At 36.1% G+C, this 14617-nt stretch overlaps 1 protein-coding gene across 6 annotated transcripts in view; it reads left to right on the top strand.

The window, feature by feature from the left end:
• The window catches only part of LOC110371020 (SH3 and multiple ankyrin repeat domains protein 2), a 218359-nt gene that overhangs the window by 73248 nt on the left and 130494 nt on the right, over positions 1-14617 (top strand). Inside the window, exon 1 of one of the 6 annotated variants that reach the window (XM_064036442.1) lies at positions 7921-8164. The exons of the other annotated variants lie outside the window; for them this stretch is intronic. The gene's annotated coding sequence lies outside the window, so the exon portion shown is untranslated. Of the gene's footprint in view, positions 1-7920; positions 8165-14617 lie in introns of those variants that run through there. 6 annotated transcript variants of the gene reach the window in all.

Here is a 14617-nt window from a genome sequence, read left to right as displayed (position 1 = left end):
TTAACTCAAGCGATCTAAAAATAACCACTACGCAATAAAATCTCCAAAACTCCTTTAACAATCATTGCACCTATCATCCCTTCATCAGATTCCGTCTTCAAGGGCGCTAAGAATTTCCACCAAGTTACAAGGGCGCTACAGATTCAGAGTGATTCTCAGATTCTCTTAAGAGATATTCTCATAATTTTGGTATCTGTCACCGTCACGATAAAGTGCTCCTCAAGGTGAAAAGTGCTCCTTTCAAAATATTTTATGTAAAGATTTTACACCATGAACGAGCACTTTCCATTTTCTTCGTAATAAATGAGGATCGATTAATGAAAGGCAACTTCAGCTTTGGTATTTTAATCCGAAATTGATTATAATTACGTCAGATTTAGAACACGTGGATGTTCAATTGTTTCAACGAAGTAACTGTTGTAATGGAGTTTGAAATTAATTATTTTAATACACTATACCTACCTACTGATAACATAGTTGAAATCTATTCTCGATAAACTTTAATTCTTAGTGTCAGAAACATCCACTAGTGTTCAATTAAGGTCGACTTATAGCTATAGTGAAGAGTACTATAGTAGACTTATAGCTTATAGCTATAGTAGAGAGTAGCCTTGTCTTAGAAATTCGTAAATTTCGTCTAAACATCCCAAACTCGATGCTCAAATAAATCATCATCATCATCATCATCATCATCAGCCTATCGCAGTCCACTGCTGGACATAGGCCTCTCCAAGTGCACGCCACTGAGATCGATTTAAATAAATAAATACCGCAATATATTTTCATCCTTAAAAGCAATCTGAAAAGTTTTACCAATCAAAAAGCCTTTCAATGTTTGTATTTGTTTGGTTCTTCAAATGAGCATACTTATTACATAAAATTGAATATCTTTACTGCTATAGACAAAAGGAAAAAAGATGAAACCCTTATATGGTTCAATCCATACATTTCCCAAATAAATATAAAAAAGAAAAACAAAAGAAAATTATAATAATGACATCTTCCAAGTCAAATACCCAAACTCACCGTTACACCGACAAGTAATAAGCTCATATCATACTTAATCTTTGAAAAAATCTAACAAGCCACTGCTTCGTCGGTACTTCTAAAGTACCGGTATTAAAGAGGTTCAAAAGAAGACAACAAAACAAAGCAAATAGCCAATAATAATGGTTATTATCGCGAATAACTGATCGACCTTGCACGATGCGGTATTAGGTAACCAATCGGACTTGCGGTTCGGCGATCGCTCCTAACGGTATTTGGTGGACCTAAATTGTGGGAGAAGAGACTTGGTTTGTTTAATGCCTATTAGATAGTAGTCTCTGTGCGGAAAAGTTTGTTTAACTTATAGTAAAAATACGGGTGAACGTAATAATTTACCCGTACAATTACTCAAAAACTGCGCATTGGTCCTTAATTTTGTTTTGTATTTTATGGAACCAAATATTCAAGTACGCAAACAAAATTATAACAAGTATTCCACGTAGGTGCAGTAATGAATGCTTTTTGCTTACGAATTGATAAACATCGGTACACACATACTATGGTTGTAATTTTAATAAACTGCTGTACTATGGTAATCACGTGAATTTGGACATGCTCCACATTTTGAGTGACTTTATTGGAATTAGGTAAGTTCGTGCTGAGTATAATATTATTGGAAATTGGATGATGTATTATTTTATCCTTAGCCTATTTTTAATGTACTTATTTTTTAATTTTCTTCCTCAAAGCTTTTTCTGCAAATAGGCATTAAAACATCCCCGCCTCATCTGCACCTACATAATCACAAAGAACCATGGGCGTAGTCAAACTATCTATTGGATGGATAACTGTACAGTTACTTGCAGTGTCATGTCTCGGGCCGTGATAAGCCAAACTGGCTCCACGATGTACACTCAGGAGATCTGCTCTGGATACCTGATAGCCAGACAGGGTCTAACACTTAAGGAACAAGGTCGGGGAAAGGAATGGGAAAATACGAATGTTTCTTAACAACTGTTCGTTGGGAAAGGCTCGTGTTACATACTGGGGTTTATCTGATTTTGGCTATTATGCTTGGCAGTAGTTACAGTGTGTTTGCTTGTAGATAGAGAATTAATCGGAAGATATAGATTGCTTTAATTTCTAAACAGTATCTTCTCGTGTTTATAGTTAAGTATTTTGGTCTATGTAAGAATTTGCTTCCTGTCGAATAGCATGCAGAAAAATATATGTTAAGATTTGATTTATGACAAAAGTTTTTTTTTTAACTTCTGACCATTTCTTTGCAAGACTTGCCAGTCAGCTGTGTGTAGTTCTAAGTTACCTCCCATGACAGGAGAGGTTCTCAACATGTCTCAAACATCCACTCAAAAATGATTACCAGCTCTCCGGCTCACTCAATACAAGTCGGGAAAATTGTTATTGTTCATATAACATTTTTCCATTTCCCAACACTGATTCTAGGTTAACAATTTTACAGTTTCCATCAATGTTAGCACTAGTTGAATTAAAACCACGTCAGCAATACTTTTAACACAGTTCTGACTAATGGTCACATGTAGTTCTATGCGAACTACGCTAATTGGGACTACGGGAACTGTAGCCGTCGACTACCGAACTCACTTGAATTGTTCCGGGTCTAGTTTCCAAACAACCCAACTGACGTATTCTGATGCAATCGGTATTTTTCGTTGGGTAGTTCTATTTTTAGAAATTGAAATTGGAATGCTTTTTGCTAACAGTACTGCCTTGACCGGTCTAAATTGTTAAGATATGAATGTAATTAGGGATCCTGCAGAACAATTAGAAAATTTATTTCAGTACTAGAAAGCTTGAACCATGTTGTAGAGAGTATTGAAAAAAATGGATAAGAAATAATTTCTGTAGCAGAGATGAAGTGGTTAACTAGGATTGATAATGAGATACAACGATGAAAAGTGCCTGAAGAATGATAAGCCTACGGCATGGGGATATCATGAGTAGGAATGACACATTATATCCTAAGAACAGTGTTCTATGGACAATGGACAGGGAAGAGTATACCGAAGAACAGATGGATAGATTGCCTAAAACATAACTTTTAGTTCAATCAAGGATTAAGATCAAAGACCTCAATATCCATACCTAGCACTAGCTCTTATTACCATGGAACATAAACATTGGGAAGCTATAACTTAACGAGAAGTCTCAACTAACCGCGGTTAACTGTTACGATTCTTCGAACAATGATAACAAGGTAGAACTGAACAAGAGGGCTTTCCCTATAGTTTCCCATACACATAACCCTAAGGGCACGCAATGTACGCTAATCAGAGTAAAGTATGGTGGATCACACACTACCATGCGGTACATTTTGGTGCGCGCTTCTGGCTATGTTAAAATTGTTCATACTTAGTGAATGCCTGCTCGCAATTTGAGATAGGAACACACAACAGACACAAACACAATGGAGGAAAAGGGGGTAAGTTTTTTATCGTCTTAATATGATACCTATACACACAGTTTTTTGGACAGTTTATAATATAACGAGGTGGCACGTTAAACAGTGTTCAATATCGTAAGGTGACGTATATTTACTAAAAGCCTAACAAATTGAAAACACTATGACTTTTCTTGGGTTTTTGATGGGAAAATCATCAAATGAGAATGAAAGTCCCCTCAAGAGTCTTACTGACACAAACCCACCACGTTCTTTCTTCACTCTTTCGAACAATCCCGCAGCCCGGCAGGCTTTGGCCCTAGTGGGCCTCACTGCATTGTATAAAGACGCGTGGTAGTCTGAGAGCCACCTACACGCAGTAGGCAGTTTATCCGCAAAGTATGCCGGCTTTGGAACGTTCGATTATAAAGTATTCTACACACGACCCGTGAATCTGGCTATCAATGATCCCGCCTAAATAGAACCATTCATTCGTTCTTTCGTTCATCCGCGATGTCATTTACCTATTTGGTGTCGCACCATAGATGGAATGATGATAGGCAATTGTTTCGTTTTTGTTTTTGATAAGAGAGTTTTTAGCGTATTTCTGTTTTAAAATATTGCAACAAAGGTTGATTTTCAATAGTAGGTAGGAACATGATTTTATAGTTTTATTTTATTAAGTACCCAACTCAAAGCTTCGTTGGGTAATTAAATCTTGAGTATTTAGGAAAACGTGGGAACTACATTCAATTAGTCCATTTATCAAGTTTCAGACTTGATAAGACAGGTTTTTTTTCAAATCTGACCAGTAGTTCCTAAGACTAGCGGACGCTTCAGCTTTATACTTGGGTAACATTAGCATACTTAGTATTAACCTACGCAATAGTTATAGTCTACCAGCATTAATTAAAGGATTAACAGATTAATATTAGAATTTATCAACTACACGCTATGGCCATTCACATTCCACACGGGTCTTCTTTGCAAAAGCATACGTTACATTAAATCATGTTTTTATCAGGAATTATCGCATTTGCTCATAATGCGATTAATATTTTTTCCTGTCGCGGAAGTAATTAAGGCTTAAGTTACAGAAGACTATAATATTTATGTGCTTGTTACTAAATACATTAAAAAATATTATTGAAGGCGTTTAAATTCACTTATTAATTCCATCGTTTACAGAATTTACAAAAGAAATTGACCCTCGAAACAAAAGTGTGTAAATAACAAATACAGTATACAATTACTACAGTAAATTAGTTTGGCTCAAGTCAAATTAACGAAGTTGAAATTATTTCCAAATTGAGCTTTTCGGAGAAAATTAGAAACAGTGAAACTCCACTTAAAGTTATATTGAGAATTACGCACTAAGATTGATAAGGCTGTTAATGAAATTTAAGTACTTACACAAGTAGTATAATTAGAGAAGAACAAAGAATAAATAGTTTACTTATTAATGTAGTTGTTATTACATACCTAATTGCCTTTAAAGATGACTTATATGCTTAAATGGGTTTCACACACACTAACGTATATCCATAAGTATCAAGTTCTACTTACAGTGGCATGATTTTTTTACATGTTCTTCAATTATTTGCTTTGCTATCTGACTTTTCCTCATAGAGGGGTAATATAACAGAAATTCTAATGTTTTTACTCGTCAATAAGGAGAAGCTATGTAACTAGACTATGCTTGAAGAAGTATATTGAGGGAAATCTATTGTTCTTTTATTACGAATGCTATAAATCAATCAATCAGCATGGTTCGAATGTAACAATGTGTTGCACATTACATCATCAACTATCAATCAATCTAGTATAACTGAGAGTGTAAGTAACTAAAATCTTACAGATTTCGTAAAAACTACAAAAAAATGCGGCATTGTAGGTCGTTGGTCTGCGAAACCGCAAAGTAAATAAAAAGAAAAAAAAACTAGTCAATTGAACCACTAAGCAGTGCTAAACAATCCTTTGACTTCATCGATCATCGATTTCTGATATTCCATGATGCTCAGTGTGAAAAAGTTAGTCAATAATATTGAAATATACATGCCACTGGCTGCTCGCAATCTCCAGGCATTTTCCTCAAACGAAAGTGCAAAACAAAGGTATTTCACCAAAGGAAATAACCTACGTGAAATAATGCAGCCTACAAGTTTTGCAATAAACGCAAAATGTAGATCGTTACTTAACTAATGATTTAAATAGAAAAATACATTCTCACGAACGAACTAGGTTCGATGCAATAAATCGATGCAATTATGTCGTTCGATTCTTGGTTCCCGCATGTTTTTGCCGCGGCTTCGCTTGCGGTTTTTTTCTTATTTTACGCAGTCATAGTACCGTACTCTCGCCGCAAGCCTGCTACCTTAACTGCAGGAAACTATGCTCCAAATTCTTGTTACTAATGTAGGTGGGATGGTGTTTCGGCCATTGACTGAATGGTATTGTTAAGGTACTTCATTGGTCTCAATTATGGTAAATGGATCATAATATACCTCCGACAAGTTGAATCTATAAGCGCTTCATTAAACAAGGAACCCAATAGAAACAATGAAAAAACAATCCCCAAGCGAGATCTCATACAATTTTGCATATTCATGCGTACGTTAGTTCCAATCATTTCACAGCTTTCCAACGCTTTTTAGATCGAGATTTATATCCGTGAAACATATTTACATGCTTCTCTTACGCGTAACTGTGATATTTAACACTTTCGCAATAAAAACGGCTGTGATTCCGAGATTTCGGAATCACGTTCAACTTTTAGGACTTTGCGAACATTTTAAACGCTGCTGAATAAAAAATGTGGCCCCTTTTTCCTTGCGAAGTACTGTAAACGTGTGTCCTAAAAATAAAGCACTTACACGTTCTGATCTGGCCCGTTTTTTGGAAGCCCTTCATTATTAAGACCGGCTTTTCCTCGAAGTTTGATCATTATGGATACTGTGAGTCGTGACCTTTACGGAAACACCCAAAACAGATATCCGTGGATGGCCATTAAGCGCTTTTGGAATCTGATTCTTGTATTAGGACATGATTATAAAATCCTCTTTTTAGAAGTAGGTATGTACGTCTAATATTAAGTTTAGATCGCGTGTTTCGAACTTCTTTTAGTTATTATATCTCATATCTCTTTGTTGTTTTAATAAATAAGAAATATTTCATGACAGCTCCTTTACACTTCTATGCACGTTTCATTTTACTTATTCATCTCATGTCCGTTGATACAAAGAAATGCAATGGATGTTGTCTTCGTCACAAGCATAAATAGACACAATAATAAAATGCATCAACCGTCGAGCATCACAATATAAAACTTCATAAGAAAGTGCACGCGTCAATGAAGAAAGGAAACGGGTAGTCAGATAACCAACCGGACATCGGACCCCACAGTATGATGGCATGCCATGAGAAACAGCAGAACGCCAAGCAATTATCGACCTTACCCCCTTCACTTAAAGCGATAATAATTAAATGTTATTAACCCGCCTTTCTCGAGTGTCAATTATTTCTACAAACATGCACGAAAGTAGGTTGCTCAGAACAAAAGCTTTAGGTGTTTATGAATTTGACATAAATAGCCGTATCGGGGAAGTAGTTCAAGTTGTTTCCTTGGCGGTTTGTCTTAGAGAAGTGGATTAAATTGATTCGGTTCGGTGTCATGCTGTGCAATAAAAGCAATGAAAGTCGGTACCAGTTTTGGTAGTTTATTGTATCAGTAAATTCGCTGTCAAATTAAGCGCTTTTGATAAGCTAAGCTGGTAAAACTAGGAGTTTAGATATTATCTTGATACTTAGGTATACGTTTATCTTTGAGAGAGAGAGAAGCAACATTTCGTTTGTACATGTGCTGCATATTAAATGAACCATTTCGTTATTATCCTTGAATGACGACGAATGAAACCCGCTGACGTTTTGATAAAAAGCAAGAACCCTTGCCTCACACGCATGTGATAAAACCACCTCCGCACCATCCATATGAGTACGTAGGATGGAGGATATTGCTATAGGGGACCATACATTATCCGCATAGTTTATTTCACAACGTGAGCTATTCCCCTCCTCGCTCTAGGAGGCATTACGAACGTTTACAGGCTTTACAAGGCTCATTATTACGTGTATTTCCTCGTCATGTTTCCCTTCACGATTACAATGAAAGTTTTAGTTCGCATAACTCGAATAGTAGCAGTTATTTATCAAGTTTCAAAAGATAAGGCGTCACTTTGATAAACTGGGATTAGAGACCAAGGTGATGCTTTTTTATATTGATGATACTTCTTCGTTGCTAATCGTATGAATATATTAAGATAAGATAGATTGCAGTTTAATGTGTTCTTACAAGTTTTATAAAATGCCGCAAAAAGTAAATGAAAAAAATAAAGGTAACCATTCTGCTTCATTAAATCATAGGTGAGGTGCTAGACAAGTTCGGAATGAACGCGTGCCCTCGTATTCCGCGCGCCATTCGGTCACCGCGACATTCCGTGCTTTCGTTCGCGCTCCCATTCGTTCACTAGTCGCGAGTGATAACCGCAAAGTGACGGACGTACGCGCCGCGTTTCATCACGGTTCCCGCGTATTATCGAACGAAAAATATTTAGTGATTAAAAACAAGTTACGAATTGTGCTAGTGTTTCTATTATTGTGGATTCAAGTGCTATCGAAATTAATGCTCATGTGTGTGTAAAACGAGTTCTTGTATTTTCTGTGCTTACATTTCTTGGATTTTTCTTTAACGAAGTTTTTGTGGTAAGTCTAAAGATCAGAGATCATTGAGTTTCCGTGGTTGCAACTTGCTACAGACTATTAATGTCCCGTTGGTGGGTAGGTTCGTTGAAACGCTGGTACCTACCTGTCCACATTTTTGTAAGTACCGTAGATAATCGACACATCGGTACTTGTTGATTGGAGTTACATTCTTATCGTCGTGCACCTTTCTTTGGTGAATGGAACCGACCGGCCACACGGCGTGTTTCCAAAACGTTGTTTGAAAATAATGTCTGATAGTTTACGTGGTTTGTGAATGTACGGCCACGCGCAAACTTAAGTTATGCCACGAATAATCTTAATTTAAATCGAGTTTTATGTAAAATACATTCAGTACACCTTTGAATAAGCGTGCACTGGTGGTGCAGTTTATAATAACTGATGCAAATGCGTCAATGTTACCATCCTATTAGCGAAATAATTAACGCCAAACTGTAATGAGTTAAATGAGTGAATGTCATCATTAATGCCCTATTTGAGCTATTAGGTACTCAGAGTATCCTGAAACCACATTACTATTCCATGTTTAAAGTTAGAATCAGTTTAGATGAAATAGGTATAAATTGCCATCATCTTATGTACCTACTGACACTGACCACGTATTGTATTAGACACAAAGAACAAGACTAAAGCAAAAAAAAATCTAAATTACCTTAAGTCACTAAAAGTTAATCTTGAACATCATAAAAAACGCCAAAATCAGACCAAAAACGTTCCCTAACAACTGACAATTCCCTTATCGCGTCGCCCGTGTTAGTGAGAACAGACCAAAGTGTCCCACATTATACGGAGTCGGTACTATCTACGTAGCTATCTCTTTACCTAGTTATCCTACTTGTAGCGTAAACAGCGCGAAGCTGATTGCGTCGACTATCCCACACTAGGACGCAATTTACCTAAATACTTGTGTGTCCGGGTGTACATAGTTGTCCACAACTGTCTGATGCTCGGTTCGTGTCAAGTAACATAGCTTATTGTAAGCTGGACCTATTAGTGACTGAGGAACAACTAAGATGTAGTAGGTATCTGAGAACAAAATACAGAAGATGCATCATGTTCAGGGGCACAATATCCAGGATTCTAACAGGGGCAGCAAATGTATTTGACGTGAACCGTATTGGTGACTTAGATTTGCTAAATGAGAACAACTGTCCTTTAAGACCATTCTTGCTATAAGTTGCAGTTCTTAAAACCTAGTTCGCACTAAGACCTACGTTAATGCGTAGGGACAAAATATACTTTATGTGTTAGGTAAGATGTGTGTTGCAAAACAGTCATTTTCTTTATTGAATTCCAGTTTACAAAGCTATCTTAGTTTTTACGATCCGACGCGTCCATTGTTTGAATTCAATGTGTTTAGAATTTTATCTCAAAGTGTCTAGAATCAACATCACAAGACAATTTGATATTTGCAAAATACCTGCGTCCTATGATTTGGATGTTTGTAGACACACGTCTGTCTCTAATCCCAAGCTAAAACATGCATTTATGAGTACTTTGACATCAATAATCATGGCAATAATATTTGACGTGAACTATATGTTCTATATCGTTCACTCGAATAGACGGCCATATCAAACATATTGAGTGTCCATGTGTGTGTACGATGGCAGCCTACAGAACTTAACGACCTTGCTTTATAAAGCCTTTGGTCTCTATCCAAATGACTTCACTAGTCACTCGACTAATAGTTTACCTATCATTAGACAAATTGCGCATCATTTATGTTCCGTGATTATTGTGATTCTTAGAATGATTTCCTTGTTCTCAGAAGAGTTATGTTTGCATCACTTTGTCGTGTTTAATCGTTTACAATTGTGGCATAAGAAAATCACATCTTTCCTGTATTTTTCGATTTTTGGACAAGCTAAGCTGCATGATCTTTATCTGAATGTGAGTTTTCATCATCTCAAAAGTGCTAACGTTCTTTATAGCCATATTGATATCGATACATGATCCATTTGTCGTTTCTTTGGTCGTATCACCTTCCACTATATCCATCCACATTCACAGCAAGTGCACAGCTATTTAGTTCACAGCTATTTAGACTAAGTAAGAACTCGAATCATTCACAGGTGGTAACGCAAGAATTAATGTTAGTTTCACGTGGTTTCCTTATCGCACAGGTGGTAACGATACCGCACGATAAATTGTAGGAAGTTGATTGGTAGCGTGCTCCAAACTATTTGTTATTTTAAACTCTGTTCAAACTAATCGAAAGTAGAATGAATCAAGGGCTGCAGGATTGTTCGAAAGAGTTACCGCGGCCCTGGTACATAAAGGGCTTGAGGAAGGAACATGGTTAGTTCTAGTCAGTAAGAGTCTGACACTCCCTCACGCTGCACACACAGCGGGAATGAATCATCCACTTGAAAGCCTCAATAAGGATCTGATTAATGTCATCAATTTAAAAAGAGATAAGGAATTGGAACATTCTTATAAATATTAGGGAGGGATATGGCTGATGATAAAGATAGATAGCAGGATAAGCTACACTATGAACAAAAACAAATCTGATTATAATTTGGGAACCCATTTTATCTATGACCAAGTATCAAGAGAGAGAATTAGATACCAATAGTTCCAATCACGAACTTATCTGCTACATGCGTAATTCCTATACAGCACAACTATAATAGGTTCTAAATGTCATGAGATTCCTCACATAACTCCACTTGAGTTCTATCCACACGCAAATCAAAGAGAACTAAGCAAGACTCATGAAGTTCACTCCGCATAGTTTGTCAAGTTGTGCAAAACTTTGCACCTAACTTTGTGTGTAACTGGCGTTAAACCTGGTTTTGTCTTCTTGTTAGTGCTTAGGCTTACTAAATTTGGTTTACTGGCTTATACATGGTTCTGTTAACCAGAGTTGTTTCGGATTTGACGAAAAATTACAATCTTTTTACTATATCCTCCCACTACAAGGTATCTACTGTTCGTACCTTATTTTAGAGTTCGGGCATTTGTATTCAGACTGTATTGAAAGAAGTCCAAAGTCTTCTACCTTTATCTCGAAAACAAATGACTGTATTGCTTTAGATTTTGCTCCAATCTTATAGAATTTGGCTTCCAAAATGTATAAGAATTCGAAAATTCTAACAAAACATACCTTTTCGAAGTCATAAAGCCAGTTTTTTCCTTTGATTAAAACGTGTGGGTGATTTACAATAAAATAATTGGAGTCCAGCTACGTTACATCAGATCATTTAACAACACCGAAAGCAGTAGATATTTATCTAATAAGAGTTTAGCAATAACATTGTAGGTAACAAATAGGACTTGCGACATGGTCATATGATATAACACTTGTAATGGAGATAACTAATCAATAAATGTAAGTAATGAGAAATATCTCGATGATTTCATAGTAGGGAGTTGGACTGTCGAAAATGAGGTCCGAAGTTTGATTCCTGGTTTGAGGAGTAGTTGAGGTTCTGTGGATTTTGAAAAAGTAAAGCGAGTGTTATATTTATTGAAATTCCATTGAGATTAACAAATCTATGGATACCTATCAGATTAAATTTTAGGTTCTGGTTTAAACACTTAATTCATTCCTAACACGTAGTCCAGACTGCCAATTTGCTTTTCAAATAAAGTCTATGATAATATCTGATAATATATTTATTGGCACCACCCCTCACCCCTTTCAACCCCTTTCGTTCCCGCAACAACGCCTCGGGGAGTTCCAAGTAATATATGAAACGATACAATTATAACAATTAATTAGCTTCTCTTTCCTTTTCAAATCCTTTATCAATGTCCGTACTTAATTATTTCCTAGCTTTTGTTTTAATATTTCTTTATATCTGGGAAATTAATTCGCTTTTATGTAGGTATTAAAGGAGTTTATAAGCTGAGACCTCTTGTCATTGCTACCTTTTCAGGGCTATGTGGAAAGACATGAATGTTGCCAACAATTTTGTTAGGCTTATACCGACCTTAGCCGTGTTGTATTTTGATAAAATGAAGCTTAAAATAATAGCTTCCGATAAAAAAAAATCTTTTTTGGAAATTCTGATAGCTCAACAATCGAATTTAAGCATTATTACAGTAAATATAGAAAGCTATCTTTAGATATGACAAAATAAAGAAACTATGCAGGTCATATTTACATAACATTTAATTAGGGAAATGCTAAATTATTCGCAATGATAACTGTATTTATCTGCATACGTAATGTGATCAAGGTTAGTAGTGTGATAATGATAATACAATAAGATTGCGTGTATTATATCACTCGATATCTGATAACATACATTGTTTGATTGTACGCAAATTGGAATACATTTAATACTGAGCTAATGAATGATATTGGCACAAGTGCACTCAATACGACTATAGAAGGTCTGATTATTCCGGACAAATCTCATGACACAGAGTCCAAGGAAACTGGAGTGAAATGACAAATATTTCAAAATGCCTATATTCGGCAGATATAGCTTAGTAATCATGAATTCATTGTGCTCGCATATTTAAAAAAAAAATCATCCTAATGTGTCCAGAGTATGTCAGGGTATGTCCAAAAGAAAAGAATAACAACCAGAGTACAAAGGACAAGTTAGTTGATGATGAAACTTTTGTAACATCAACCGATTCATGTACCTACATACAACCTGTAACTAAAATACAATATCTTATGATCTCCTGACCTGGTCAGCGATTGAAACTGACCTTTCGATCTGCTGTGCCACTCAAAATATTTCACGTAACACGTACGCAAAAATCAAAAAGTTACACATGTAACATACATACATACATTGCTGTCAGTTGTTACGCCATACTGCTGTGCAGTAATATTTTTGTCTTACACAATGAGGCCATCAGATTAAAGGCTATAGGAACTGTTGTTGTGGTAGAAAATTACAGTGTTTTTTTTGGTTAAGGTCATCATTTTGTAGGTCATAAATGATATGTTTGATAGGATATCCTTGCAAATTATTAAGTTCAGCAAAGTCGCTTCAATTCTTCCTAGGTAAAAAAAACCATCAGCTTCTTTATATCCTTCTGCAGGGCACAGAATCTTAAACGGTCTTCTCATACAAAGAAGGAATGAGCGTTAGTCAGCACACCGAAAGAATGTGCCCTGCGCTGGTCACCACGCTTGCTCAAGCCAGATTGGCGATTAGCGACTAGCGACTTATTAAGTCCAGGTTTCATAAACGATGTTTTTATAAAACACGTAAGTAATGATACAAAAATCACTTGCTTTATATCCCTCGTCAAAATTGGTGGTAGACACGCTCAATTAAACCTAGCAACCAAAGCACCTAGTTAGTAAGTGAATGATGAATTTAAAAATCTCAACAGAATTTCTCTGACTCTTAAATCACACAGCATCATTCATGCACTTTGCACGCACCTATTTTTAATTCGGCACGAAATTCGTCCCTTCTTGCCACTTAAAATGATAGGGGCTGTTTCTAAAGGAGTTACTCAGAGACCGGGGGTGTGCTTTCAATGTTATTCACGTTTGAATTCTCGAAGGGGGATGCCGGATGATGTATGAATGAGAGCTCGAAATGTTGACGTGCGATACGTAGAAGATATTTTTAGAATTCCCAGTTTTTTTGTCTCTGTTTTATGGTACTTGTGAGCTGAAGGAGACTGATATAGAGGGTGAATATGGTCAACTTTCAACAACATAGCTCAGGAATGGATGATGATGATTTAAGTGTGTAATGCTTGGAATCTATCCAGCAGTTTTAGAGATTATCGCTGAACATAGAAATAAATTATTTTATTTTTTTGTAAACTGTGTAGGTATATTTTTGCATTGTTATAGGTACAATAATAACTATTTATTGTAGTCCTATTAGCATTAAGTGTAGGCATATCATTATTTAGTATACGTATACATATGTATAAGTATAATATTCTGGCACAGAGTTGTGTTGTTTTCATTTACATAACAAGCGAGCCTTCAAGCGGTTATTACCGACAACAGACTCAAGTGTTTTGCTATACAATACATAATATTATACACGGTGTGCATATATCTACATATACCTATATCATTTGTAGTAAGGTACTGGGAATATATATTCAGCTGCATGCAATTGAGACTGGTAGGTTGTCACCGGATAAGAATTAGAACTAAACAAAATACAACGAAGGGCTGATTGTTCAATCATCAGTTAAGTCATATTTTCTATACAATAGCTGTCAAAACTTCAAACTTATTTTTCAAATAAAGTTATCTCTATCTGGTGATTGAAAAATCAGCCGTTCGTTGTATTTTGTTTTCTATATTGATTTGTTTGTTTACATTAAAGGGGTTTATCGGGGTGCCTAAGTAACTGGTTTGAAGGTCAGATAGGCAGTCGCTCCATGTGTAAAACACTGGTTTACAGTTGCATCAGGTCTGAAGCCGATCCCAGCATGGTTGGAAAAAGGATTGATAGATAAGTTCCATGCATAGTTTTATATGCACTG

This window comes from Helicoverpa armigera, chromosome 10, assembly GCF_030705265.1.
Source record: "Helicoverpa armigera isolate CAAS_96S chromosome 10, ASM3070526v1, whole genome shotgun sequence".
Taxonomy (NCBI): Eukaryota; Metazoa; Arthropoda; class Insecta; order Lepidoptera; family Noctuidae; genus Helicoverpa; species Helicoverpa armigera.
Note: the sequence above shows the minus strand (reverse complement) of the source record. Positions and strands in the feature narration are given on the sequence as shown.